This window comes from Mustelus asterias, chromosome 19 (genome assembly GCF_964213995.1).
Source record: "Mustelus asterias chromosome 19, sMusAst1.hap1.1, whole genome shotgun sequence".
In the NCBI taxonomy this organism is placed as follows: domain Eukaryota; kingdom Metazoa; phylum Chordata; class Chondrichthyes; order Carcharhiniformes; family Triakidae; genus Mustelus; species Mustelus asterias.
The window spans coordinates 26,865,669-26,890,251 of NC_135819.1; the positions used below are offsets into that span (position 1 = coordinate 26,865,669).

At 44.8% G+C, this 24,583-nt stretch overlaps 1 protein-coding gene across 1 annotated transcript in view; it reads right to left on the bottom strand.

The window, feature by feature from the left end:
* The window catches only part of LOC144507660 (dynein axonemal heavy chain 3-like), a 459,789-nt gene that overhangs the window by 384,878 nt on the left and 50,328 nt on the right, over positions 1 to 24,583 (bottom strand). The window lies entirely within an intron of this gene.

Below are 24,583 nucleotides of genomic sequence, written 5' to 3' on the forward strand. Positions count from 1 at the left end.
TATTCATTGAACATTTGAACTTAGCAACTTGCACAGTTGAGTTCTGTTTTAATGAGACCATGTGTCCAAATAGATGGTGTTGCCGTGCGATCCTGCCTGGGCCCACCTCTCGCTAACGGTTCAATCGTTCTCCATTAAAACATAACTGTCAATGCAATGACTCCTCACTTCCTTCCCTTTTGAACATTTCTGATACGTAGCAGATCCATCCTCTATATTTCAATCTGCAGCCACACGTAATCATTTCCTTACAAACCTTCCACAGGGAACCCAGGGTGGGAATGAGAGGCTGAAAGTAATTACTGTGAACAAGAAAGTATCACTGAAAGCTGATAGATTCCCTGGAGCCGGTGATCTCCATCCCAGACCAGTTGGGATGGTCTGTGTGAGAGATCTGGGGGGAAGGAGGGCCACTATTGAGCCGGATTGGTCGGGAAATGGGAAAGTTGATTGATGGGTTTGGGAATGGCTCAGACTTCAGTTCCGGAATCCTCTGGATCACCAATGGATCCTATCAGGGTGTTTGTGAGTTTATATCCAGGTGATCACAGTGGGACAAAGATCATTTTTCACAGGCCAGACTGGTTCAAATTGTCCTCGATTGTTGAGCCAATGGTACAAATATTCCAGCAGATTCAATGTGTAACCATGTTTCCAGCTATCAGAGATAGTTTGCATTTAAGACAAGAATCAGAGATATAATAATCTTCACAATACAAAGTCAGATATTGTTTTATTGTGACAGTGTGCTGTGATAACACGATGGTATGATTCCCCACCGGCAGCCAGTTAGAACATAGAACATAGAACATTACAGCGCAGTACAGGCCCTTCGGCCCTCAATGTTGCGCCGACCTGTGAAACCAATCTAAAACCCATCTAACCTACACTATTCCAATATCATCCATATGTTTATCCAATGACCCTTTGAATGCTCTTAATGTTGACGAGTCCACTACTGTTGCAGGCAGGGCATTCCACGCCCTTACTACTCTGAGTAAAGAACCTACCTCTAACATCTGTCCTATATCTCTCACCCCTCAATTTAAAGCTATGTACCCTCGTGCTAGCCATCACCATCCGAGGAAAAAGGCTCTCACTATTCACCCTATCTAATCCTCTGATCATCTTGTATGCCTCTATTAAGTCACCTCTTAACCTTCTCTCTAACGAAAACAACCTCAAGTCACTCAGCCTTTCCTCATAAGACCTTCCCACCATACCAGGCAAAATCCTGGTAAATCTCCTCTGCACCCTTTCCAATGCTTCCACATCCTTCCTATAATGCGGCGACCAGAACTGTACGCAATACTCCAAGTGCGGCCGCACCAGAGTTTTGTACAGCTGCAACATGACATAATGGCTCCGAAACTCAATCCCTCTACCAATAAAACTTAACACACTGTACGCCTTCTTAACAACCCTATCAACCTGGGTGTCAACTTTCAGGGATCTATGCACATGGACACCCAGATCCCTCTGTTCATCCACACTACCAAGTATCTTACCATTAGCCCAGTAATCTGTATTCTTGTTACTCCTTCCAAAGTGAATCACCTCACACTTTTCCGCATTAAACTCCATTTGCCACCTCTCAGCCCAGTTCTGCAGCTTATCTATGTCCCTCTGTAACCTGCAACATCCCTCCGCACTGTCCACAACTCCACCGACTTTAGTGTCATCCGCAAATTTACTAATCCATCCTTCCACGCCCTCATCCAGGTCATTAATAAAAATGACAAACAGCAGTGGCCTCAAAACAGATCCTTGCGGTACACCACTAGTAACTGAACTCCAGGATGAACATTTCCCATCAACCACCACCCTCTGTCTTCTTACAGCTAGCCAATTTCTGATCCAAACCACTAAATCACCCTCAATCCCATGCCTCCGTATTTTCTGCAAAAGCCTATCATGGGGAACCTTATCAAATGCTTTACTGAAATCCATATACACCACATCAACCGCTTTACCCTCATCCACCTCTTTGGTCACCTTCTCAAAGAACTCAATAAGGTTTGTGAGGCATGACCTCCCTTTCACAAAACCGTGTTGACTATCCCTAATCAAATTATTCCTTTCTAGATGATTATAAATCCTATCTCTTATAATCCTTTCCAAAACATCTGGCACTATTCCTGTAGACAATGATGACATAAAGATCAAAGCCAAAGGCTCTGCAATCTCCTCCTTAGCTTCCCAGCGAATCCTAGGATAAATCCCATCCGGCCCAGGGGACTTATCTATTTTCACACTTTCCAGAATTGCTAACACCTCCTCCTTATGAACCTCACTCCTGTCTAGTCTAAGCCTGTATCTCAGTATTCTCTTCGATAACATTGTCTTTTTCCTGTGTGAATACTGACGAAAAATATTCATTTAGCGCCTCTCCTATCGCTTCGGACTCCACGCACAACTTCCCACTACTGTCCTTGACTGGTGAATAGTCTTGTATAATAATAATAATAATCTTGTCATAAACTAATTTCTGATGAGAGTTACAGAATGATGGGGAAAGATCACGGACAGTGCTTCTTAAAGTTGGTGGCAATCGTTTCAGCTGCTCACGTCATACCGGCAAAAACCGACATTTAAATCAATCCCATTGGCTCCAACTGGAGCAGCTTCCAGCGCAAATATTCATCAAAGCAGCAACACATCAACTGGTTCCACTGACCCCCGCCTGACCCCCGACCCTCTCCACTGACCCCCGACCCACTCCACTGACCCCTGACCCTCTCCACTGACCCCTGACCCACTCCACTGACCTCTTACCCTCTCCACTGACCCCGACCCACTCCACTGATCCCCGAACCCCCTTCACAGACCCCCCCAACCCCCCACTGACCCCCCAAACCACTCCACTGACCCCCGACCCACTCCACTGACCCCCGATCCACTCCACTGACCCCTGACCCTCTCCACTGACCCCCGACCCTCTCCAGTGATCCCTAACCTACTACACTTTGCCTGCCGATTGGTCTACGGAGTGATCTTCACCATCTCACAATGTGCTCTCAGCTATTGTTCTGGTCAATGTTTTCCTGTGGGGAAATGGTGACACCCAATTTATACTGAGCGACAGAAAGGGTCAATTCTGAGTGAAACTGGATTAGTGGGTGCTATGTTGCCCCTTGGAGAGTGCAGCACACAATCCTGATGCACAGTGACACCTTGTTGTTGTATTATTCAGGGAGAAGGTTAACTAGGGTGACCAGAAACAGAAGTAGAATAGCTCGGCATTCCTCTCCCTGGCCTTGCTTCTTTGCACATTTAATTTGGGCCAAAGTCAGGGATGCTTTAACCCAAGTGGATTGAAACGGCAGCGAGCCTCCCACCCAGAGATAGGTAAACATGGCTGAGAAAAAATGGCCAAAACAAAACCGGGCCTAACTCAGAAAATCTCTGTAGCCAGGGAGACGGTTAACTTTCACCGATTGCTTGATGATTCATTTTGGGATAACAAGTTGAAAATGTACTGTTGTCAAGTTAAAAGAAAATAGAACCACTCCCATTAGAATATTCCTTTATTTCCGGGTCTGTGATTCGCAGGAAGCTGAACAAATGCCACAAATGTATTGATAATAACGCTCCAAATTTCAAAGCCCAGCCCTTGTTTACTAAAGAGTTTTCTGCAAGTTGGGTTTTAATTACAGGATGGATGACTCAACATTAAAGACCACCTCAGCTCTGTGTGATTTGGTAGCATAAGCCACAAGTGGCTGGTGGCTCGTGCTGCCAAATAAACCTGCTGGATTTAACCTGGTGTTGTGAGACTTCTTACTGTGTTCACCCCAGTCCAACGCCGGCATCTCCACATCATGTGTTTAGAACAAACAGTGACAGGAGGCTGAATAACCATTGCTGAGATCGTCTTTAACAATAGCTCCCAGCTCTGGAATCTTTCCAAGATTTGGGTTTTGAAAACCATTGTCATGAATAGTTATAGATGGTGTTAAAGCTGTTGTTTAATGCCCCAACACATTCCACACAATTAAGCCAATGTTTGTAATCCCTAATTAGAGTAATTCATTTCCCCAGCAATTAGTCCTCTATTGTGTTCAAATCAGAATCCAACTTTATAGGGACAAGAAGCAATAGGCCATTCAGCCCCTCGAACCTGCTTCACCATTGAACATGGCTGATCCTATAGTAATCTCAAATCTCTATCCCCGATCACCTTTCACCTCCTTATTTACCAAGAATTTATCCATATCTTTTCCCAAAGGTGGGGGGGGGGTCTAAAACTAGACGGTGTAGGCTTAAAGCGAGAGGGGAGAGATACAAAAGTGTCCAGAGGGGCAATTTTTTCACACAGAGGGTGGTGAGTGTCTGGAACAAGCTGCCAGAGGCAGTAGTAGAGGCGGGTACAATTTTGTCTTTTAAAAAGCATTTAGATAGTTACATGGGTACGATGGGTATAGAGGGATATGGGCCAAGCGCGGGCAATTGGGATTAGCTTAGGGGTTTAAAAAAAGGGGCAGCATGGACAAGTTGGGCCGAAGGACCTGTTTCCATGCTGTAAGACTCTATGACTATGACTCTGCCTTAAAAATATTGAAACACTCTGCTTCCACTGCCTTTCAGGAAGAGAGTTCCAGAGATTCTCAACCCTCAGAGAAAAAATATTGCCTTGTCTCTGTTTAAAATGGGCGGCTACTTATTTTTAAACAGTGACCCCTATTTCTAGATTCTCCCACAAGAGGAAACATCCTCTCCACAACCACCCTGTCAATCCTCCCTCAGGATCTTATTCTTCTAAACTCCAGCGTATACAGGCCTAACCCGTTCAACCTTTCCTCATAAAACAACCCCCTCAACCTGGGTACTGATCTGGTAAACCTTCTCTGAACCGTTTCCTATACGATTACATCCTTCTACCATTTATTCATTCCCCCACTGTGGGATTTCACCTTCCTTTAGTCTTCTGAGCAACCAGTGTTTGGATTTTAAAGTCAATTGGTCATGGATTGAAGTTCCGTGTTAGTACGGTGTCACTTACACTTTGCAGTGCTCCCTGGATAGATGTGTTCTGCTAATAAAGCGAGGCCACACCTGCTTGCTCAGGTGACTGCCAAATGGCAAAGGAATCGTCCTGGGAAATGGCTACCTCTCAACCAGTGCCACATTGCAGTATGTGGGAGCTTGCTGTGCACAAAATGACTGTTAGGCTGAGACAACAGTGACCACATTTCGATAGCAATTCATTGGCTGGGAATGCCTTGTCGTTCCTTTTTTAGAACATAGAAAAACTACAGCACAAAACAGGCCCTTCGATACCCAAGTTGTGCCGAACATATCCCTACCTTTTAGGCCTACCTATAACCCTCCATCCTATTAAGTCCCATGTACTCATCCAGGAGTCTCTTAAAACCTTTTCACGAGGTTTATCAGAAGGATGAGTATTTATTGACACTGGTTAACCTGTTTGACCTCATTGATAACCCGCCCTCAACCCCAGCCTCCAATTTGAACTAAAATGATTTTATTGCTTTCAAGTTGTTGGTTTTGTTCTTGCTAATTGCATTTCTATCGTAATTAACATGGATTGAATCTTTAGCAAATTAGTCTCCTGCTTTCTATCACTCGTGCGTGGTGAAGTTTTACAATGTGCGGCAGGAATGGAAGAACTCTCATGTTTTACAGTTTAAAAGAAGAGGATTAATTTAAATCGATGTTTGATGGGTGTTTGAAGCATTAGGAATCATTTCTTCCAGTCTCCTGGAATAGGAGGGCCGACACCAGCTGGAATGGTGGAGAACAGGCAGTTCTGGGAACTGTTTTTCAGATTGGAGGATGGTGGTCAGTGTGTCTCTGAGGGTCAGGGTAAAGATCACTGCATTATACGTGACTTGCATATCGGAACACAGAGTCTAATCTCTAAATCTGCCAATGATAATAAACGCGGTGGATTGGCAAACAGTGAGAATGATACCAAGTGACTGCAACAGGGGCACACGTCAGCAGAATGGGTGCACAAATAGCAGGTGCCTCACAAAGAGAAGTGCGAGGTGGTGTATTTACACAAGGAGGGCTGGGAACAGGCAACAGAGACTTAATGGCACTGTTCCCTTGCAAAGGGAGAGTGTGGGTTGGAGTTCCTAATGTGTTCCCTCAGGAAATAGCCACTGCGGAGCAGTCTGAGGAAACTGCTGCCCGTAAAAATGAATAGCGATGGAGAAACTATGCAAAGAGTATCTGAGCAGCACATTCCATCACAAACCTCAGTCCCCAGACACCTTTTTAAATTTTATTTCAGCTCAGACAGCTCATCCTGTCCCCAGGTTTCAATTAGAACATAACGCCCGCCAACCATCAAAGCAGACAGGCCACGTAACACTGTGTTTAATTGGCTCCTTATTGGGTTAAATTTCCTGTTTGATTGCCAATGGGTGCGCCCGTGCCTGAATCTAACATCTTTCCGTGATTTCACATTCTTCCAGGTCAGACACACACCCACCTGAGCAACATCAAATTCTGACCACAGAGTATTTAAAACATTCTCATCTCCCCTCTGATTTTCCCGTCAGTGAGATTGAAATCTGTGTCCTCTCTTTACTGACCCTGCTGTCACTGACTGGATTAAACCTCTGATTAATCTGAGTAGGGTCCTGTGGCACTGATGGTGGCATCCCTACCTCTGGGGTAAAAGCTCCATCTTCAAGTCCCACTTAGGCACTTGACGGTCGGGGGTAGAGGCATAGTGACATAGCCCCAAACGCATTGCTTCGCAGCCTGTAAATCCTGATGATGAGTGGGAGAGTTGCAGGAGGCAATGGCAAACCAATCCCTGGGCTCGGTGCCCTCTCAGAGAACGGTACCAGGAGGAGGAACACTTTGTTCAAATCCACTCTTTACCTTCTCAGGAAAACAATCCCAGTTTTTCCAATTTCTCCACATAATCCCTCACCCTGAGCATAATTCCAGTCAATCTCCTCAGCACACTCTCCAATCCTTTAACATCCTTCCCAAAGTGTGAACTCTAAATGGAACTCCAGCTGGAGTTTAGTGTTTTATAAGCAGTTAGCATAACCTCTGCTCGATTTGTAGAGATGGAAACCGAAAGACTTCAAATCAGCTTGCCCTGCCATTGTTGAAGACTTGTCCAATCCCTGGGTCTTGCAGTTAATGTTTCGAGTCCATATGACTTCTTCAGAGTTCGGACCCTTCACTCTTTCTTTCTCCACAGATGCTGCCAGACCTGCTGAGTTTTTCCTGCTTTTCCTGTTTTTATTTAAGGCCATTTACTATTCTGCCAGTGGTAAAACCCCAAGAAATGATAGAATTCCAACTGAAATCATCAAAACTGAAATTACTGCAGCTTCTTCATGAACCAATGTGGCCCTCTTGGAAAGAAAGATTTGCGACACAAGACAACAAAGAACAAAGAACAATACAGCACAGGAACAGGCCCTTCGGCCCTCCAAGCCCGTGCCGCTCCCCGGTCCAGGATTGAATCCTGAATCCAGAATCCCCGCCCAATTTTCCAGCCTATCTACATACCAATATCCTATCCACCGAGCTGTCCCTCACAGCTACGATGCTTTGTTCATCACAACCTATTAACTCACCCCCACCCCCCCATTCCAGACCATGTGATCTCCAGGGAGAGGCGAAAACCCAGAGTGAAAACCCCAGGGCCAAGACATGAGAGATTCAAATGTAGTCACCAAAAGGGGTGGCAGTGACCATAGTGAGTAGGTATTTCCTTGTTAATTATTGTGAGGAGGGTCTAAAACGGAGAATAAAATAATGAATGGAAGAGGTGAGGTGAGAGTGCCTGCTCTTGACATTCAGCTGTTTCATCAATGACCCCTCTGGGCTGCACGGTAGCACAGTGGTTAGCACTGCTGCCTCACAGCACCAGAGACCTGGGTTCGATTCCCGGCTTGGGTCACTGTCTGTGTGGAGTTTGCACGTTCTCCGTGTCTGCGTGGGTTTCCTCCCACAGTCCAAAGATGTGCGGGTTAGGTGCATTGGCCATGCTAAATTGCCTCTTAGTGTCCCAGGAAGTGTAAGTTAGAGGGATTGGCAAGTAAATATGTGGGGTTACGGGAATAGGGCCCGGGTGGGATTGTTGTTGGTGTAGACTCGATGGGCCAAATGGCCTCTTTCTGCATTGTAGGGTTTCTATAAGGTCAGAAGTGGGGATGTTCGCCGATGATTGCACAATGTTCCGCACCATTCCCAACTCCTCAGATAATGAAGCAGTCCATGTCCAAATGCAGCAAGACCTGGACTATATCGCTATTGAAACTAACCAAATGCAACACCTGAAAAGAAAACACAGGAACTCAACACTCACTGTCTTTGAGTTCAATAATCTTAAATCAGGTCAGCATTTAAAATTGCCAGAAACACAGTGTGAATTGGAATTAGCTAGAATTCAATTACAAATCAAACAGTTGCAACATGAAAAGGAAATGAATCACAAGTAGAAGAAGACTCAAAACAGTTTAAATTGCAATTAAAAATAAAAGCAAGAGAGAGAGAGAGGAACAGAGAGCAAAATAATTAAAAAAGCTTGAATTAAAAGCAAAAGCAAGAGAGACAATTGCAGCAGAACTAAAAGAAAGAGGGAGGAAAGCAAACAAAAAGGAGAATTAGAAAATCAGGGACCAGAAAGAATATTTTAACTTGAAATGTTAGAAGACAAATGTATAAAACTGCGAGAGTAACAGCAAAAAGGGCAGGTGATTTTGTAAGTCGAGGTTTGGTTTCCAACATCAGTTTCAGTCTGTGAGGGATAGAAGCTGGGGAAAAGAGAAACCCTCAGGTGGTGAAGGCAAAGGAGACCTCCTGAGAGTTAATGAAGACAGTGGAGCTCAGGTTAAAAAGGAAGCCAATGAGGGTGGAAAAGAAGTAAAAAACCTCAGATGTTTTCATTGTAATAAAGTTGGACACACAGAGTCACAATGGTGGTGGCTTAAAAAAAAAGAACTGGGAAGACAGATGTTAAAACAGGATAAGCCAGTGGGGTTTGTTAAAGTGGTAAAGGAAGCCAGGGTTGAAGCTAAAGAGGTGCAAAAGAATGTACAGCCTGGTCATGGGTTGATAGATAAGAATCTGCCAGATCTCTTTAAAGAATTTACTTGTGTGGGTAAGGTTTACTCAAGTGTGTCAGGAGGAGTAGCAAAGCAATTAAAATTTTAAGAGCTACCTCTTTAGCAAACGGTCAAGGAGAATCCCAAGGCTTGTTATGTATATATTAGGAGCAAGAGGATAGCAAGAGAAAGAGTAGGCCCACTCAAGGACAATGGAGGGAAGTTATGCATGGGGGCCACAGAAAGTTGGTGAAATCCTCAATGAGTACTTTGTAATGGTATTCACCAAGGAGAAGGATATGACGGATGTTGAGGTCAGGGAGAGGTGTGTGAATGCTCTAGAGAATGGCAATATATCAAAGGAGACAGTATCCTAAATTGCATTAAGATAGACAGGACCCCGGGGCCGGATGGGATCTATCCCAGGTTATTGTGGGAGGCAAGGGGAGAAATAGCTGGGGTCTTAACAGATATCTTCACATCTTCTTTGACCACAGGTGAGGTTCCAGAGGGCTGGAGAATAGCCAGTGTTGTTCCCTTGTTTCAGAAAAGAAGCAAGGATAATCCAGGACATTATAGGCCGGCGATCCTGATGTCAGTGGTGGGGAAGCTTTTGAAGAAGATACTGAGGGACAGGGTATATGCACATTTTGAGGAAAATGGGCAAGTTAGTGACAGGCAGCAGGGTTTTATATGGGGAAGGTCATGTCTCACTAACTTGATTGAGTTTTTTGAAGAGGTGAGAAAGAAACTGATGAGGGAAGGGATGTGGATGTAGTTTATATGGACTTTAGTAAGGCGTTTGACAAGGTCCCACTGGTACAAAAACTAAAATCACCTGGGATTCAGGATGCACTGGCTAGATGGATACTGAACTGGCTTGGTTATAGAAGACAGAGAGTAGCGGTGGATGGGTGTTTTTCAGAATGGAGATCTGTAGCTAGTGGTGTTCTGCAGGGATCAGTGCTGGGACCTCTGTTGTTTGTAGTATATATAAAACTGTAGATCAAGCAGCAGTCATATGTGATCTCAAGATGGCGATTGAGCAGCAGAAAAATTGTACTACTGCAGACAAAAGAGAAGGACAACAACATGAAGTAAGACTGTTTGATGAAACTGTACCATCATTTGAAATAAGCTGCTGGAATAATGAATCTATAGAGCTTGCACAGACATGCATACAAAGGGAAACAGTCCTGTTCATAGCTGATGTTCAAGTAAGTTTTGATCGTTTTCACAGCAGCATAACTGCCACAGTGATTGCCGGACTGACGGTTGCGACGGGTTCTGAAGCCAATCTGCTATATGTCTTGGCCAAAGAATATGTAGAAAATGATGATGAAGATCCAGAACTAGCAAACAAATTAATAAACTACATTAGAACAGAAAGCTATACAATTGGAGACTCTGGAAAGAATTTTGAGTGTACCATTTCACAACGGAAGGGAGAGTTGGATACCTGATGGAGGAACTAAGACCAGTTAAAAGGAAGGGATAAAGTGACCCTTCTGGATGGGTTTGAACACACATGTGAAGTTGAGAAAGCGTGCAAGGGTTCTCTTTGACAAAGTCTGTGAGCAGCTCAACTTTCTGGAAAAAGATTATTTCGGTTTGACATTTCGGGACTCTGAAAATCCAAAGAACTGGTTGAATTCAGCGAAGGAAATTTAAAAGCAAATCCAAAGTTGTTTGTGGCAGTTTGCATTCAATGTAGAGTTTTATCCTCCTGATCCTGCCCAGCTCTCTGAGGACATCACCAGAACTGCCTTATAATCATAATGACAAAATTGAGCTTGGACTTGGAATCAACGCAGGATCAAGTCCTGATGGATGTTTTTGAAAAGGAAAGCGGAAGGAGCTGGACAACAGCGACCTGTCGAGAAAAGACAGAAAAGGGAAGTTGATTGCCAGTGCTTTATTATGACTTTGATGGAAGAAGGAGGGATGTTCAATGGTGGAAGAGAAGGACTGAACTAGCTTTACTGCTGTTATATTTGCACACGTTTAATAAAATGTATATACTAATAGTGTGAAACTCGAGGTTTTGAAAAGTCAAGCCACTTTTGCATATTGATGATTCTTTTTTCTTCGGGGGAGAGGTGTGATGATGCTGTGCCTTTAAGAAATGCACGTATGTGGTTATTTGTGAAGAGACTGTTTTATATTTCAGCTCTGATTACGGTGCTGTTTGTCCACAACCTGCAAACCACATGTTGAGCATGCAGAAGAATAATTGTTTCTAATTATTGGGATGTTTGTTTTAATCTGAGTTCATTAACTTTTAGGGTTGTCCCCTGGGCTTTCACAGTATGGTTTAATTAGATTGATTGATAAGAGAAAGAAAGTCAGGTGAATGTGTGGAGCTAGGCTTACAGAGAGACAGGCAGGCAGTTGCTGTTTGAATTTGAAAGGAGCAGTAGCTCTTTCTCACTCCCTTTCTCTCTCTCTCTGGAAATTGAAGTCTGGGGCTTGCTAGAAAATAGGTATCTCTCCAGAGATCTGCAAAAGGCAAGAGGTGTTTTCTCCCTCTGATTTCTCTGGGTTTCTGCTGTTTGGACGTAGGTCTTTCTTTGGAGGTTGCTGTCTGACAGTCAGAAGACATGTGTCTCTCTGTATCTCTGTCCAGAGGGGTTAAAAGGCTGGAGGACTCGCAACCCACACAAGCTTGTTTTTTGCTGTGTCAGAATTGTTTCAGAAGAGGAGTTTACGTCTGAGGATATTGCTTAAATTGGAACTAATAGCTAGCAGTTAATAATTGTACCTTGTCATGTTTAAGTATTTCAATTGGTAAGAGCTAATTCTGTGTGCTATCGTTAAACTGTATAGTTAAATAAAGTTTATTTTAATATAAGCTAGTGGGTGAATAGAATCAGACCCGGAGTGAAACACTGTATGCTCACACTAATGTCAACATCAAAAAAGGTTGGAGTCCAGTCTAACTTCATAATGTACTTTGTAGTTTCTGATCTAGTCCCTCACAGCTGTGGTAAGTAACGTTTGCATCACAGAAGTGCCGGGCAATGACCATCTCCAACAAGAGAGAATCTAACCATCTCCACTTGACATTCAATGGCATCACCATTGCTGAATCCCCCACTATCGACATCCTGGGGGTTACCATTGACCAGAAATCAAACTGGACTAGCCATATAAATACTGTGGCTAAAAGAACTGGTCAGAGGCTGGAATCCTGCGGTGAGTAACTCCCCTCCTGAGGGGGATCTCCAGGTGATGCGGTTCCCATCTGTCTGCTGCCCTTGTCCTTCTAGATGGTAGTGGTCACAGGTTTGGAAGGTGCTGCTTAAAGAGGTTTGGTGAATCCCTGCAGTGCAGAGAATATTCCATCACACTCCTGACTTGTGCCTTGTAGATGCTGGACAGGCTTTGGGGAATCAGGAGGTGAGTTACTCACTGCAGGATTCCCAGCCTCTGACCTGCTCTTGTGGGGATGCAATGGTGTAATGGTATTGTCACTGGACTAGTGACTGGAATAGTAATCCAGAGACCCAGAGTTATGCTTTGGGGACTGGGTTCAAATCCCAAGTTGGCAGATGGTAAAATTTGAATTCAGTATAAATCTGGAATTAAAAAATCATCTAATGATGACTCTCATCTGGTTCACTAATGTCCTTTAGGGAAGGAAACCTGCTGTCCTTACCTGGTCCAGCCTACACATGACTCCAGAGCCACAGCAATGTGGTTGACTCCATTCAAAGGCAATCATGGATGAGGAATAAATGTTGGCCCAGCCAGTGACCAAAGTATTTGTTTGATTCTTGGAGTGTGGGCAACACTTAAGTTTCTGGTCAATGTTAATCCCCCAGAATGTTGATAGTAAGGGATTCAGTGATGGTAATGCCATTGAATCCTATCCTTAAGACTTATCTAGATAGCCATATGAATGGAGTGGGAATGGAGGGATACAAGAGAATGGTCTAGTTTGGACCAGGGAGTGGCACGGGCTTGGAGGGCCGAAGGGCCTGTTCCTGTGCTGTATTGTTCTTTGTTCTTTGAATGTCAAGGTGCGAGGGTTAGATTCTCTTGTTGGAGGTGGTCATTGCCTGGCACTTGTGTGGCTTGAATGTTGCTTGCCACTTGTCAGCCCAAGCCTGGAGATTGTCCAGGTCTTGCTGCAATTGGACATGATCTGCTTTAGTATCTGAGGAGTTGCGAATGGTGCTGAACATTGTGCAATCATTGGCGAACAACCTCACTTCTGACCTTATGATGCGAGGAAGGCCATGGAAACTGAGACAGAATCGCAGGATACTATATTCAAAACACTTTCGGGATCATTTGGCACAGTTGAGAGGGGAGATGGGAGAAAGGAGGGAGGGTCTCCAGGCCTGAGGAGGAGATTCCTCTGACCTGGGAGCAACACTGGGAGTGAATGTCTCACCTCAACATCTCCTCTGCCCAGGAGAAGGACAATTAAACAGAATAACCATCACCATTCTGACTTGCAAACATACCACTGTTGCTTCACTGTTACAGAATCAAATCCCTGGCTGGAACTCTCTCTCTGATAGCAGTGTGTGTGTACCTACACCACATAGACTGCAGAGACTCACCGCCATCTTCTCAAAGACAATAAAGATTGTTAATAAATTCTGTCCTTGTCAACACTCTCATATCCTAAGAATAAAAGCAAAGATACATTCCTATGCTGAAGTATCTCGGGATTAAAATGTTAAATCAGTTCCAATTTGTCTTCATAATTTAGATAATATCCAGTTATAATATTCACCTAATTATCTCACAATAATGTTGTTTTTAATAGTAATGCTGCTGCTTAGGATGACTAACCCAGATGTGAAAGTAATTATTATTTTAATGTGAAAGTAATTATTATTTTAATATTCTATTAGTCTGATCAATTGAACATTGTATTCAGTTCATCAGTGTGCAGACAACGTCAAACCTTAAATTAGAATCGTATAACATCGAAGGAAACACAAGAACCTTCATCCAATGTCTGGAGCTGGAGGGGATCTGGGAGACAGATAAAACATGACCTTGAAATGGCTGCCAACATCTCATCCACTCCCATCATTTCCAATCGGAGTCCTGTTCTGTTACCATTCTGATTTTGATTTGATTTATTATTGTCACGTGTATTAGGATACAGTGAAAAGTATTGTTTCTTGTGCGCTGTACAGACAAAACATACCATTCATAGAGAAGGAAAGGAGAGAGTGCAGAATGTAGTGTTACAGTTATAGCTAGGGTGCAGAGAAAGATCAAATTAATGCAAGGTAAGTCCATTCAAAAGTCTGACAGCAGCAGGAAAGAAGCTGTTCTTGAGTCAGTTGGTACGTGACCTCAGACTTTTGCATCTTTTTCCTGAAGGAAGAAGATGGAAGAGAGAATGTCCGGGGTGTGTGGGGTCCTTAATTATGCTGGCTGCTTTGCTGAGGCAGCGGGAAGTGTAGACAGAGCCAATGGATGGGAGGCTGGTTTGCGTGATGGATTGGGCTACATTCACATCCTTTTGTAGTTCCTTGCGGTCTTGGGCAGAGCAGGAGCCACACCAAGCTGTGATACAACCAGAAAAAATGCTTTCTATGGTCCATCTGTAAAAGTTGGTGAGAGTCGTAGCTGACATGCCAAATTTCCTTAGTCTTCTGAGAAAGTAGAGGCGTTGGTGGGCTTTCTTAACTATAGTGTCGGCATGGGGGGACCAGGGCAGGTTGTTGGTGATCTGGACACCTAAAAACTTGAAGCTCTCGACCCTTTCTACTTCGTTCCCGTTGATGTAGACAGGGGCATGTCCTCCTTTACGCTTCCTGAAGTCAATGACAATCTCCTTCGTTTTGTTGACATTGAGGGAGAGATTATTGTCGCTGCACCAGTTCACCAGATTCTCTATCTCATTCCTGTACTCTGTCTCATCATTGTTTGAGATCTGACCCACTACGGTGGTGTCGTCAGCAAACTTGATTTTAAATATCAACTTTAATTTGTGGGTGAATTGAGAAGCCCAGTACTTATTGTTTATCTCTCAATCCCCTGAGAAAGAAATGGCGAACTGTATTTTCAAATTCAACTGAGTGATTTGTTAGGACATTTCAGAGGGTTTAAAGTCACATATAGGCCGGGCCAGGTAAGGATAGCAGACTGCTTTCCCCAATGGACACTAGATTCTTTCTGACAATCAGAACATCTTATTACAATTGACGAATAAGGGAGAGGTGATGGCCTCGTGGTATTATCGCTAGACAATTAATCAAGAAACTCAGCTAATGTTCTGGGGACCCGGGTTCAAATCCCATGGCAGGTGGTGGAATTTGAATTCAATTTTAAAAATTTAGAACTAAGAATCTACTGATGACCACGAAACCATTGTCGAAAAAACCCATCTGGTTCACTAATGTCCTTTAGGGAAGGAAATCTGCCGTCCTTACCTGGTCTTGTCTACATGTCACTCCAGAGCCACAGCAATGTGGTTGGCTCCCTCTGAGATAGCCTAGCAAGTCACTCAGCTCAAGAACGACTAGGGGTGGACAATAAATCCTGGCCAGCCAGCGACGCCGTGTCCCACAAATTAATCAAAAAATAATAATTAAGCTCACTGAACAGACAGCATTATTCAAATCGGAGTGAAAGTCCATGGAATGGAAATGTTTCGGATGTCCTTATCCTGTTCCTTACACATTACTACAACAAGATTCCTGCTCTCCTTCTCAGCAATGAGAGGGTCCAGAACAGTGGAATGGTGTGAGGTATCTGAGCAAGACCAGCTTAGCTCATGTTACTTAAAGAGCTCCAGTTCAGCATCAGACCTAGTTCTGACTGGGATGGGAATTATCCTGGGCAATGTACAAACTGTTGTAGAATTAGGAGATTCCAACATACTTGCCTGGTCTACCCAGAGCGCAGCCATGTGTTGGCAATGGTGTTGGATCCTGCTAATCTTAGACAGCACCTCATCCACAAACACAACCTTGGAATGCATGTCAGCAGCTTGTGAGTTATTATAGGAAAATAAATCATTGCAGGTATATTTCTGGATCTCAATGCTTTCAGAAATGCAATGCATTGTCTTCTGAAAGGTTGGAACCAGCATTCTTGATGTACAAGGTCATTGGCAAAGTCACCTGTCCCATATATAACTGAATCTATGTGCACACTGCTCTGTATTGAGAGCGCTAGCTAGCTGCCCAAGATTCAGGAGTTAGGGATTTGAAGTATAATTCCTTCATTCAAATCAATCAGATTGTACTAAAAGTGGAGTTTGCATTGTTTTGTTATCATAGATTGCAGTGATTTTTACAGTGGCTCGCGGGAGAAATATTTCATTCATGATTTGACAGTGATAGCATCTGTCTCAATATTTGCTGAACATTCTTCTCCAAACAACAATTGCCATGAGACACAGTCAGCGAGCAGTACACAGAGCTCGGTTTATACACACAGCTTTATTTAAAGCAATTTCAATTAAAAAGGAAAACATACAGGAGCAAAGCACCCCCTCAGTGCAAAGCAGAACTGCTCAGACTGACTCCATTAACACTCAGCCACACTCTGATAGGACCAGAATGATTCTGATATGCATCACTTCACTGTAAGACTGTGGAACAGGTGCTGGCTAGCTTTAATGTCATGATGTGGAGAAGCTTCAACGTTAACAGTGTATTCATACTCCCAGGATGGTTGGAGCCAGTGCCTTCACAACTGAGAAAAATGGATCAAATTAATTTGAATTTAAACACATCCACTTTTTAAATGGGATGTAATTAAAAAAGAGCAAATCAAATTGTGAAAACACCTTTCTAACCCAACCAGACAAAGCCCTAAAAAGATAAACCCCTTTAAAGAATGAATAATAATTAACTAGTCAGCAAATGCCTCAGTACGAGTGTGAACGACATAGATTCCCAGGTCAAACTGGTTTGATAATTTACACATCTCACATTGCAAGTGTTCTCCAATCCTTGTTTATTACAGATGACCTGATTGAAGATGGGTTGGATGTCAATCGATGACAGAAGGCAGTTTATACATGTAGCAGGGTTCGGAATATTCCCCGTGGCGCACCCTGCAGTCTGTCACTGAGCATTCCATGGCTTTCATCCCTATGTGCAACTGTATCCCAATCACATAGGAATAAAAAGCCATAAAGCACCCCAGCGGATCTATCTTCATTACTGGCGACACTGATTGTGTTCTTTATATGGTTTCGTTTCTTCTTTAAAAGTAAGGGGTCATTTTGTGCTCCATTACATAAGAGCATTTTCAAACTGCATTGAAGATTGACTGGCTGCACAAGAATAACACCGCTTAACAAATCCACAGTGTTTCCACAACCCACTGCTGCTATTACAGAGCCAGTCTCATCATTCCTGAGACAATGTGATAGTGCTGGACTGGTCGCCCCAAGAACAGGAGTTCTTAATCCCCCCTCCCATGGAAAATTGTGAAATTGAACTCAATAAAGGAGGCAGTCACCAGAACACTGACTGTAACAAATCCATTTCAAAACCCTGATCTGAAATACTCGACAGAGAGAATTGCCGACATTCCAGTTAGTACAAGGGTTAAAAAAACCAAATATTCATCACTGGTAGAGAATGTTCAGCGTTCGCTACTGACCTTCATGTTCCTATTTCTTTCCACAGGGTCTAGAACAGCCGTCAGTGTTGGGCATCAGGGGTTAGAGTACCACAAAGCTCTTGCAGTTTGTCCTGATTACTGACTAATAATTAAATAACTGGATTCCTATTTGCCGTGACTCTGGCAGTTATTTCTTTCTATGTTTACATTGTTTTTTAAAGGTCAGCAATAGATATATTTACACACTGGACTGAACTTATTGACCTTCAATCACCTTCATTGTTAACATAATTCTCAATGCACAGGCTATTGGTCCTATATGACTGTGTTTTAAACTACTTGTATAACAGCAATGTGTGGTCTGTCACTTAGCAACAAGAGGATGTTTCAGGAATGACAGTGCTGGAAAGTTGGGAGGTTGTTTGAAGGTCTAAGAATGATGGGAACTGTGCGACATCCAACTAATGACTTCCAGGTCAACCTCACCACGACCTCTCTCAACCGTCTCATCAAACAGCTTGTCCACCACTTAATCATGCACCGTCTATACCTCCCACATCAAAGCCCAGCATCTAGTCACTGGCATCAATCCGTCTCCTTGCCTGAGACTGAATCAGACTGTTTGTTTTATTCGAACCCAAGTTTCTGATCCTGTATCCTCTCCATTACTGTGACCACCCCCGTCTTGTTGTGGAGCTCCCTCTCAGCCTCACTCAACTGCAGTTGAAACACTCACCTACTACACAAGAACTTGAGGAATATGATCAATGCTGATTTTATGTCTTAATTCCACCTCCCACCCACTTGCTATTTCACTCGATTCCCTGAGAGAACACACTCTGTCTATCCTTTAAATATATTAAACCATGCAGCATCATCAAACCTGACAAGCAGAGAGTTCCAAAACCCCCGAACAAAGACACTTGTTCCGATCTCGGTGTAAAATGATGGACCTGAGACTGTGCCCCATGTCCGAGATTCCTCATCCAACAGAAACAATCTCCCAGTATTTACCCTTTCAAGCCCCTTCAGAATCACCTCTTGTTCTTCTATATTCCAGAAAATATAGACCACATTTATCATAGAAATCATAGAAACCCTACAGTGCAGAAGGAGGCCATTCGGCCCATCGAGTCTGCACCGACCACAATCCCACCCAGGCCCTACCCCCACATATTTTACCCGCTAATCCCTCTAACCTACACATCCCAGGACTCTAAGGGGCAATTTTCTAACCTGGCCAATCAACCTAACCCGCACATCTTTGGACTGTGGGAGGAAACCGGAGCACCCGGAGGAAACCCACGCAGACACGAGGAGAATGTGCAAACTCCACACAGACAGTGACCCGAGCCGGGAATCGAACCTAGGTCCATGGAGCTGTGAAGCAGCAGTGCTAACCACTGTGCTACCGTTACTCAGCTTCTTACCAGAGGATGTCATTCCAATCGAATAAACCCCTGTTGTACAGCCTTCAAAGCGAGTTTATCCTTCCTTAAATGTGGAGACCGAAACAGCACATAGTATCCCTGATGTGACCTGACCAAAACGTGAAAGAACTGCCACAAGATTTCCTCATTCCTGTACCCCACCCCTCTTGCAAAAAAGACCATCACACCTAATTGCTATTCTACACACAGGCTAACTTTCTGAGCATCAGTACACCAAGTCTCCCTGAACATCAACATTTAAAAGTTTCCCACCTTTCAACAAATATTCTGTTTTTCTATTTTCCCAATAACCTCACTCATCCCCACGGTATCCTGTTAGCTGGGGTCGTTTGATCAAAAACATTCATTTCTGATCAAAGGACCTGACATCGGGCAGAGGGATGGGTGCTGCAGAGAGTCACGGCCCTGCCCTTGCTGCCCACCCCCCCCCTCCACCCGTGATGCCCACCCAACAAAATCCTTCCTTTCACATTACTTACTTGTGGCCTGGGTCATTGCCCGATCCTGGGACCCCAGAGGCTGTCCTTCCAGCAGTTGCCGCAGTGGCACGGTGGCACAGTGGTTAGTACTGCTGCCTCAACGCCAGGGACCCAGGTTCAATTCCCGGCTTGGGTCACTTTCTGTGTGGAGTTTGCATGTTCTCTCTGTGGGTTTCCCCCGGGTGCTCCGGTTTCCTCCTACAGTCTGGAAGACATGCTGGTTAGGTGCATTGGCCATGCTAAATTCTCCCTCAGTGTACCCGAACAGGTGCTGGAGTGTGGCGACTAGGGGGTTTTCACAGTAACTTCATTGCAGTGTTAATGTAAGCCTACTTGTGACTAATAAATGAATAAACTCAACAGTGGCGCTGCTGAGCACAGGAGCTGCCAGCCTCTGATTGGCTGACAGCTCTCGGTAGGTGGGCCTCCTGCTGGCCTTACCACTGCCTGATTGGTTCGTGTTCAGTAGGCTTTCCCAGAAAGAGGCAGCATGGGTCTCTCATTGGTTCACCAGTTGCTAGTCGGGAATGCCAATCTCTCAACAAGATCCTGCCAATTCTTCTCATATCTCCCCGTATCTCCCTATCTTTGTAATATCCTCCAATCCACAGCCCTCCAGGAATCTCTGTTGACCTCCAAATATTGTCTTTGTGCATTCCTCACTTCCCCCACCTCATCATCAATGGATGCGCCATCAACCACCAAGGCCACAAGCTCTGAAAATCCTTCCCTCAACCTCTCCAATTCTCACTCCACCTTAAGACTTCTCTTTACATCTACCCCTTTCACCCAGCTCTGGACACCTGCCCTGTGTCTCCTTATGTGGTTCAGAACTGGGTGTGGGTCATTTCAGCAGTGGCGGGATGGAAGGGGGATCCGTTACGGCAGGGGGGAGGGCCTGTGATGGTGGGGGGGAGGGTCCCTTGCAGGGGGGAGGGCCCGTGATGGCGGGGGGGAGGCTCCCTTGCAGGGGAGGAGGGTCCCGTAACGGCAGGGGGGCAGAGTCCCATGATGGCAGGGGGAAGGGTCCCGTGACGGCAGGGGGGCAGGGTCCTGTGATGGCAGGGGGGCAGGGTCCCGTGACGGCAGGGGCGAGGGTGCCGTCACGGCAGGGGTGAGGGTCCCGTCACGGCAGGGGCGAGGGTCCCGTCACGGCAGGGGCGAGGGTGCCGTGATGGCAGGGGCAAGGGTCCCGTGACGGCAGGGCGAGGGTCTGTAACTCTGTCAGGTTACCATTCTGAGAAGATTTAAGTTGAGTTTTGTGAATAATTACACGGAAACAGATGCTTCAGTCTAACGGCTCTCTGCTGGTATTTTACACTCTTTCAATGCAGACTTCCTCTCACACTGTCGTTCATCCCTTTCCCCCTGACATTTTACCCTCAACCACTTGTGGCAATGACTTCCACATTCCCATCCTTTACTGGGTAAGGAAGTTTCTCCTGAATTCCCGACTGGATTTATTAGACAATCTTACAGTTTTGGCTGAGTGCTGATCTTCCCAACAAGTGGAAACAATTTTTCTGTGTCCAATCCACTTAGCTATCAGATTCAATCATAAGATCTTAAGAAATAGCAGCGGGGGTCGGCCCTTTGAGTCTGCTCTTCAATCAGAACAGGGCTGATCTGACTGTGGCCCCACCTCCACCTTCCTATCTGTTCCCCAGGACACTCAACTCCCTTGTCGACCAACAATCTCTCTAACTCAGTCTTGAATCTATTCAATGACCCAGCCTCCACTGCCCTGTGTGTGTGTGTGTGGGTGGGGGGGGGGGGGGGGGGGAATGACCCTCTGAGTGTACAGATTCCTCCTCATCTGTCTTTAATGTTTCAAGTTTTCTAAAGTTGATTTATTCATGTCACAAATAGGCTTACATTAACACTGGAATGAAGTTACTGTGAAAATCTCCCAATCACCACACTCCGGCGCCTGTTTGGGAGAATTTAACATGGAGGGAGATTGTCCCCATTTAACCCCAGAGACTTAACCGTGAGAGAGAATTTAACATGGTCACTACACCTAACCAGCACATCTTTTTCGGATGGAAGATCCTTTACTCTGCAACTGTGCCCCTAGTTCTCCATTCCCCCATGAGATTCGACTCAATTAAGTATTAGTGTCACAAGTAGGCTTACATTAACACTGCAATGAAGTTACTGTGAAAATCCCTTAGTCACCACACTCCGGCACCTGTTTGGGTACACTGAGGGAGAATTTAGCATGGCCAATGCACCTAACCAGCACGCCTTTTGAACTGTGGGAGGAAACTGGAGCACCCGGGGGAAACCCACGCAGACACGGGGAGAACGTGCAAACTCCGCACAGAAATCACCCAAGCTGGGAATTGAACCCGGGTCCCTGGCGCTGTGAGGCAGCAGTGCTAACCACTGTGCCATCATGCCGATATGGAAACACCCTCCCAGCATCTACCCTGTTAAGCCCCCTCAGAATATTCTATGCCTCAATAAGATACACAATCATTTGTTTCTCTTCCCCAAATTAAGGCCAGGTTTTCCTGACCCCCATTGTGGCGGGACCCGCTGACCTTTGGCAGGACCAGACTATTCCAGCAGCGTGTGGGCGGGTCTGGAAGATCCTATCCAATATAATTCCACTATTTCTGAACAGTGAGCGAAGAGTCACTGATGGTGCAGCTAGTTTTGAATTAAATTTGGACCATCTAGTTTGCACACAATTAGATTTCCATGGGCTGTAATCATCACAGGGACAGGTGGTGTTTACAGTAGGCTGGAGATTCGGGGATTTGCTGTCGCCGGTTTTGTGTTGTTGACTACCCCACATAGCTGGTGACTCACTCACTCCCGGACTTCGATGTAAAGTGGATGTTACATGTGAAAATTGTCTGCATCTCTCAGGTAATCAACATTTCACATTGACTTCCAACCAGCAACAGACGAGGAGAAGAAGTTACAGAGGCTAAGATAATGATTAAAAACAGCTAATCGCTGTAACACAGCGCCACAACACAGTGAGGCCTGTGTGACGATACTGTCCTCTCTGACTGTGCAGCAAGGACTATATCAAACAGTTAGAAAGATAAAGAATGACCTCAAGTTTAATTGAACATTATCCTTGACAATGTTCAACGATCACACACACAATCATATATGTGAAAGTTACCCAATTACATCAAGTTTATTTGAAGCCTTTCATAAATCAGATAGAACCATAGAACTTTAGAAATGATAAAGCACAAGAGGGGGCCAATCAGCCCATCTTGCTCATGCTGATCCTTCAGCACGGTGGCACAGTGGTGAGCATTACTGCCTCACAGTGCCAGGAACCTGGGTTCAATTCCCGGCCTTGGGTGACTGTCTGTGTGGAGTCTGCACGTTCCCCCTGTGTCTGTGTGGGTTTCCTCTCACAGTCTGAAAGACGAGCTGGTTAGGTGCATTGGCCGTGCTAAATTCTCCCTCAGTGTACCCGAACAGGGCCGGAGTATGGTGACTAGGGGATTTTCACAGTAACTTCATTGCAGTGTTAATGAAAGCCTACTTGTGACACTAATAAATAAACTAAAAAACACCCAGATGCCCTTTTTAATCCCACCTTCCTGCACCCGGCCCAGAGCCCTGTACGTTTTAAAAGATCTGCACCTTAAGTGCTGTAAGTGACAGGGCTCTGGGCCGGGTGCAGGAAGGTGGGATTAGAAAGGCCACCTGGGTGTCCTTGGGCTGGCATGGACAAGATGGGCGAAATAGCCTCCTTCTATGCGGTCGTGTTTCTATGGTTCTGTTTCACCCCTCAGCCTTCTCTGTTCCAAGGAAAACAACCCCAACTGATTCAATCTCTCCTCATAGCTACAATTCTCCAGCCTTGGCAACATTCTAGTAAATCTGCTCTGCACTCTCTCCAGAGCTATCACTTCCTCCTGTAACGTGGTGACCAGAACTGCACACAACACTCCAGTTGTGGCCTCACCAGTATCTTACACAGTTGCATCATTATATTCCTACTTTTATATTCTATACCTCTGCCAATTGTGCCCCTCGCGCTGAAGTCCAAATGGTTAATATATAAAACAAACAGCAGGAATCCCAACACTGAGGCCTGCGGAACACCACGTGAAACAGTTTTCCATTCGCGAGGGCAGCCATTGATCGTTACTCTTTGTTTCCTGTTACTAAGCCAACTTTGGATCCAATTTGCCAATTTCCAATCAGCTCCTGTGTCCGTTCCTCATTGCAGAACCCCTTCAGCCTACTGCTTCCACAGCCCTCAGTCTGATACAGAGTTAGCTCTTTTAACCATCAGCCTTTGCTGCTGCCTTCAATGCTTTATGTATATCCATCAGGGACACTCTCTTTCGGTCATCTCTCTTTAAATCCAATAGGCATTTACTTTTTTGATCAGTCTGCCATGTGGGACCTTGTCAAATGCCTGACTAAAATCCATATAGACAATATCCACTCTATTACCCTCATCGATTCTCATCACCTCTTCAAAGAATTCAATCAAATTTTATAAGGCATGACCTTCCCTTGACAAAACCATACTGACCATTCGTGACTAATCCTTGCCTTTCTAAGTGACGGATTTTCCTATCTCTCAGGCTTGATTCTAACAATTTTCCCACCACCAAAGTAAGATTAACTGGCATTTCATTCCTACCCTTTTTAAACAACAGAACCACATTTGCATTCCTCCAGTCCTCCGGCACTTCCCCTGTGTCTAGTGGAAGTTGGAAAATAATCCTCAGAGTATCTGCTATCTCCTCCCTGACCTCCTTCACTCGAGGGAACAAACCATCCGGCCCTGGCAACTTATCCACTTCCAAGGATTCCAACTCCTCGAACACTTCCTCTCTCATTATGGTTATTTTATCCAATATTTCACACCGTTCCTCTTGGATTACTGAATCTGCACCATCCCTTTCCCATGTGAATATGGAGACAACAATTCATTTAAATCTCTTCTCATAATCCTCTGCATCTTCACACAAGTTCCCTTCTTCTTCTCCGATAGGTCCCACTGTTTCCTTAACTATCCTTTTGCTCTATATATATCCTGGTAAAACATCTTTGGGTTTCCCAT